Source organism: Kryptolebias marmoratus, linkage group LG19, assembly GCF_001649575.2.
Source record: "Kryptolebias marmoratus isolate JLee-2015 linkage group LG19, ASM164957v2, whole genome shotgun sequence".
NCBI lineage: Eukaryota > Metazoa > Chordata > Actinopteri > Cyprinodontiformes > Rivulidae > Kryptolebias > Kryptolebias marmoratus.
Genome location: NC_051448.1, coordinates 20,868,479 through 20,874,834, shown reverse-complemented (window position 1 = coordinate 20,874,834; position 6,356 = coordinate 20,868,479).

Sequence of the window (6,356 nt, the reverse complement as noted above, 5' to 3'; positions counted from 1 at the left end):
CCAGCGTACCACACGGTGATGGAGGTGGTGAGGATGGACTCAATGACAGCTGTGTAAAACTTCACCATCAGCTCAGTTGGCATTTTGAGTTTCCTCAGCTGTCGTAAGAAGAACATCCTCTGCTGTGCTTTTTTGATGATGCAGCTGATGGTCGGCTCCCACTTGAGGTCCTGGTTGATGGTGATACCCAGGAAGCGGAAGGAGTCCACAGTGGCAATGGTGAGGTCCTTGATAACAAGACGGCGTGGTGGGTCTATGGCTTTCCTGAAGTCCACAATTAGCTCCACCGTCTTCTGAGTGTTAAGCTCCAGGTTGTTTGAGTTGCACCAAGACACCAGCCGATCCACCTCCATCCTGTAAGCAGACTCATCCCCGCCCGAGATCAGACCGATGACGGTGGTGTCGTCCGCAAACGTAATCAGTTTAACTGACTTATGGCTGGAGGTGCAGCAGTTGGTGTAGAGGGAGAAGAGCAGAGGTGAAAGTGCACAGCCTTGGGGGGAACCGGTGCTGATGGTCCGAGTCTCCGAGATGGTCGGCCCCAGCCGCACGTATTGCCTCCTATCAGTTAGGAAGTTGGTGATCCACCTGCAGATGGAGTCGGGCACACTGAGCTGAGAGAGCTTATCTTGGAGCAGGTGTGGCAAGATTGTGTTGAATGCGGAGCTGAAGTCCACAAACAGGATCCTGGTGTAGGCTTTTGGGGTGTCCAGATGTTGCAGGATGAAATGGTGGGCCAGGTTAATAGCATTGTCTACAGACCTGTTAGCTCTGTAGGCGAACTGCAGCGGGTCTAGGGAAGGGGCGGTGATGGTCTTGAGATGGGAGAGGACCAGTCGCTCAAATGTCTTCATGATTACAGGCGTCAGAGCCACAGGCCTATAGTCATTAAGACCAGTAATCTGAGGCTTCTTGGGGATGGGAATGATGATGGAGAATTTAAAGCAGGCTGGCACATGACACAACTCCAGGGAGGTGTTAAAGATGTCCGTGAAGATGGGAGTGAGCTCATCTGCGCAGTGTCTCAGGGTGGAGGGGGAGACACCATCTGGACCCGGAGCCTTACTGAGGTTCAGCTTGCTGAAGAGATTGTGCACATCCTGCTCCTGGATAGTGAGGGGGCCGGGGGAGGGGGCTGAGACCACAGTGTGCTGTAATGGAGTGGAGTGATTGTTGGTGACTGGAAGGGTTTCAGGGCTGTCTGATGGGCCATCAAAGCGACAATAGAAGTCGTTGAGGCTGTTGGCCAGTTTCAGGTCGCAGGCGGCATGGGGGGCTGTAGGCCTGTAATTGGTCAGCTGCCTAAGCCCCCTCCATACTGATGAGGAGTCATTGGCAGAAAGTTGTTGTTGGAGTCTCTCAGAATATATTGATTTAGCTTTTCTAACCTCTGAGTTAAACCTATATTTTGCCTCCTTGTAGCTGTTTCTCTCCCCACTCTTGAATGTTCTGTTTTTCTCCATCCAGAGCTGCCTGAGTTTACTTGTGAACCAGGGCTCGTCGTTATTGGATGATACCTGGTGCGTGTTGGAACAATGCTGTCCTCACAGAAACAGATGTATGAGGTCACAGCGTCAGTAAATTCATCCAGATTGTTTGTGGCTGCCCTGAACATCTCCCAGTCTATGGAATCCAGGCAGCTGCGAAGCTCCTCCACTGCCACGTTGGTCCACTGCTTTGAAATCCTCCTCACTGGTTTGGCGAGCTTCAGCCTCTGCCTATAAGCTGGTATCAGGTGAACCAGGATGTGGTCTGAAAGTCCCAGAGCTGGGCGCGGGACCGCCCGGTATGCTCCACTCACAGTGGTGTAGCAGTGATCCAAGGTGTTCTCTGCTCTGGTCGGACATTTAATAAACTGTCTGTATTTGGGTAATTCCTGGCACAGATTAAATTTGTTAAAGTCACCCAGAATTCTGACTAAGGAGTCCGGAAAAGTTCGCTCCACGCACATAATCTGGGTCGCGAGCGCACGCTGAGCTTCATTAACATTTCCGTCCGGCGGGATGTAGACGGCGGCAAGGATAAAAGAAGCGAACTCACGCGGAGAGTAAAATGGCTTACAGTTTCCAGAGCAGTTGAGCAGTGTTGGGAGATCACAGTCGTATCGTTGCACCAAGCATTGTTGATGAAGAAGCATACCCCTCCGCCTTTACTTTTCCCGGTGCGCTCCGAGTCCCGGTCCGCACGAAACAGCTGAAATCCGTCCAGGTGTAGCGCAGAGTCTGGTATCTGGCCACAGAGCCAAGTCTCCGTGAAGCATAGCACACATGAGGAGGAAAAGTCCTTGCTCCTAGTCATCAGCAATGCCAGTTCATCCATTTTATTGCTGAGTGAGGGAACGTTGGATAGAAAGATCCCGGGAAGAGGTGTGCGTGAGCTCCGTCTGCGAAGACGCACGAGGGCGCCCGATCTTTTACCTCTCTTGCAACGTTGAACTCTCTTCGTGAAGAAATGTACCACATCCGCTGCAGATGCCAAAAAGATCGGTGATAGGACCGCAGATATAGAATATCTGATGTTTAGGAGCTCCTCACGCCTGTATGAGCATGCTGACACAGTATTAACACATAAAAACAAATAAAATAGAGAGCACCAAAACACCAAGGCAGCCATCCGCGGCGCCATCTTGTGAGATTTTAGGTTATCCTTAGGAATGCATGCTTCTAAATTTTATTAACTTTAGTTCTTATACCATAAATTAGTTCCATACTTAATTAGATGAGCACCATATGTCACCTGATGAATTGTCCAGCCTACCTTATCCTTCAGTGGCCTACCTCACATTGCCCTCCAGAGGACTCCTTTTGGATTTTTTATGGAACTACCTTTACTTTAATGCTGTTGTGGGATCAATCAGCAACCGTTGGAATACTTCTGCTGTATGGACCTTGGTTGCAATTCACACACGTTGGAACCAGGTGGTAATTTGCAAGTGGAGGAAATGTAGGGTCCTACATCAGAGTTTGGGCTATTTCTGCATTAATATCCTAAAACAAATTGACTGCTTCATCAGTGTTTGGAAGGAAACTCAAATGTCTCTTTCCCTGGATCTTATCAGATCAAGAGTGGTCAATTCATCAACATTCCCCTTTTATTGAACCCCAAAACAGCCATAAACTAATCATTTTTGTTGACTTTAATCAAGATTTATATGCCCACCGGCTATACAACACTGACGGCACAGACTTCCCGACTCCAAGAAAGAGACCACGGTGTCAGTTCTGCTGCATCTGATTAAATCTATGGTGTGTGTGTGTGTGTGTGTGTAAGGGGGGGAGGAGAGGGGGTCCCTGTGTTCAGGAGTGTGTTCAGCAGTCTGATGGCCTGTGGGAAGAAGCTGTTGCAGAGCCTTGTGGTCCTGCAGCACATACTGCTGTAGCGCTTGCCAGATGGAAGGAGGGTAAACAGTTTGTGTGAGGGGTGGGTGGGGTCTTTGATGATGTTGGTGGCTCTTCTGTGGCAGCTGGATTGGTACAGGTCCTGTATGGGGGTTAGGGCTGTTCCTATGATCTTCTCAGCTGTTCTCACTACTCTCTGTAGAGCCTTCTGGTCAGCAACATGACAGCTGCTGTACCAGACTGACAAACAGCTGGTGAGAATGCTCTCAATGGCATCCCTGTAGAAGATAGTGAGTGTTGGAGGGGGAAGACTGGCTCTCCTCATCCTATGTAGAAAGTGGAGGCGTTGCTGTGCCTTCTTTACAAGGGAGGTGGTGTTGGTTGTCCATGTCAGGTCATCAGTGATGTGCACCCCCAGGAACTTGGTGCTTGATGGCCTTATAAACATGTAATGTGCTTTCCTCCAGTACTCATTAAACATGATTTTTTTTTTCTAAAGGCTCAACTCCATTTGAGAAGAAGGTAAACTAATTATTGATCGAGTGTGTTTCTTTTTTTAATTAGATTTTTTTTCTATCTTTGAGGCAAAAAGTTGTAAAGATTGAATCACATTTTTTTTGGTTTGTTTGTTTTTCCTTTGTCTGAAAGCTTAACTTTTCAAACCCTCTTTTGTTTTAACTTCTTGGGATTAATCTAACTCTCCTGTTCAACTTTTATGCTGATTCAACACCTCATGTCAATATTTTCGTACCAAATTCAAACATTCAGTAATTTTTCAAAACCTGCCATAACTTGTGATATATTTGGTTGTTCAATTAACATCACATAAATGGTGCAAAACTAACTAATTCAGTTGTGCGTGTGTGTAAATATAATTATGATCTTACTCCGAAGTGAAGAACTCATGGTTTAGGGTAACTTAATTTTTGAGACTAATAAACATATATACTTCCTAGGTTTATATAATATTTCCCACTGTCCGAGGGTGGTGCCCCATGTTAAAATCTTATAAACTGTTAACGATTCATAACATCTGCATTATATTTCATGTACCCTCCTACAGGAGCAATACCCTCATTACTGTGGACAAGGCCTCAATCCATCAAGGCATGTCCTGATTCAACCTAACATCACTCCCAGACAATTGAACTTTTTCATTTCAGGTAGAAACTCACCACCTTTCATTATTACTTTCTTCAAAGTCATAAGTTGACATACACTAAGATTATTTGGGGCAGCCCAGAAGATGATGCCCTGGCATTGGAAGCTTTTGATAGGTTTGTTGGCAGCATCTGAACTTATTGGAGGCATGCCTGGGAATGCATTTAAGACACACCCCAGACACACTGCTTGTTGATATCATGTATTTTTGCTGCCATGTCAGCTTTTGTTTTTGTTTCTTTTATTTAAAAAAAAAAAAAATCAGGTTTTTTATAATGAGTCTGGGCTCTGGGTTCATTTTGCTCTCCACTGCTCATTATAGAATGAACCAGCCACAACAGAACCCAGCAGACATCATCCCCTGCATTGCTCTCTCCACTGAGGAGAAGGACCGGATCCTGTCGGAGTTCCGGGAAGAGCACCCATTAAGTTTCCTGGATGGGCCCCGTCCTCTGGCAGCAGTTTCTCCAGCATCTCAGGGTCGCCGTTGGTGAAGGAAGGCAGCAACCGCGGCAGTTCCCTTGTCTCCACCGGCCACGGCAATTATCACGATTCCATCAGCTCCATGTACAGCAGGTCCTGTTCCCATGTCTCCCTCCCAGTCTCCAGTATTGGATCCCTCTTCTTTTTACCACCACATAGACGCATTAGAGAGCCCACCTGCCGAGCTTCTGAACATTTCATCTATGATTCAGAAACTACTCTGCTCTACTCAAAATAATACGGACCCAAAGCATAATCTCTCCACCTGCATATTCATTGAAAGTATTCTTCTGTCTCAATCTGGTCTCCTCAGCCTACCAATATTCATGAACTTATTCAACGAAATAACTCTTTTAAAGGACAATTAATCTCTGCATTTCCAGTGCCACTCTCTGTGTCTCCAGCGCCCTCTGCAGAGCCATCAGTGTCTCCAGCACCCTCTGCGGAGCCTTCCGTGTCTCCAGCGCCCTCTGCAGAGCCTTCAGTGCCCCCAGCGCCGCCTGCAGTGCCTTCTAAGCCCGAGCCAGCCAAGTCTACCGCATTACCTAAAGTGGTCTGGTCCTCTGCAGAGCCAGTCTTGTCACCTCCTGTGCCATTCCCATGGACAATTAAACCTACCAGTGTCTCTGCGGGGGTCGGCGACCGTCCTCTTGAACTTTGATTTCTTTGTTTTTGTTTGTTGTGTTTCCCCAGGTCTTTTGCCCTGTCGGTTTTTAGTTTATTGGTCTGTTTTTTTTTTTTTTTGCCCCCCACCCTTTTGGTTTTCCCCCTCCATCCACCCAGGTCTGGTTTCCCCTGGTTCTTTTTCCCAGGTCGGCTTTTTTGTTGTCTCGGTTACTAACAATGAACAGGTGCAGGTGGTTAAGTTAGGCTATTATGTAAAAACTACTGAGGGAGGGTGAGTGAGTGATGGCACATAGAATGTAGAGGGCATAAGGGGCAAAACAGGGAACAAACAAAAACATAGGGATAACAAGAAATAAAATGAGACTACAGAAACACGAATTACCGTAAATCTAATACAAAAAAATTACTCAAAAAATAACTCAAAAAACAGTTTATTTGAAGGGGCGTGCATAGGACTGACATGACACTGTCACAAACGTGACATAACACCTGTCATGAACATGAACAAGTCTTTGTGAATGTTTATGACTGTTGTCAATAAGTGTCATTCGGTAAATTATTACACCTTTAATGCAAAGTTGACATTGTTTTAAATGTCTTTGTTATGACAACTTGACCAATAAATTATAACATGTCATAAATGTTATTACAGGTATTAATTATCAAACTTTAACAAGTTACATGACATAACTCTGACATTTGTTGTTAGTTAACTTTACTTAACTTTGGCTGTCATGACACCATTTT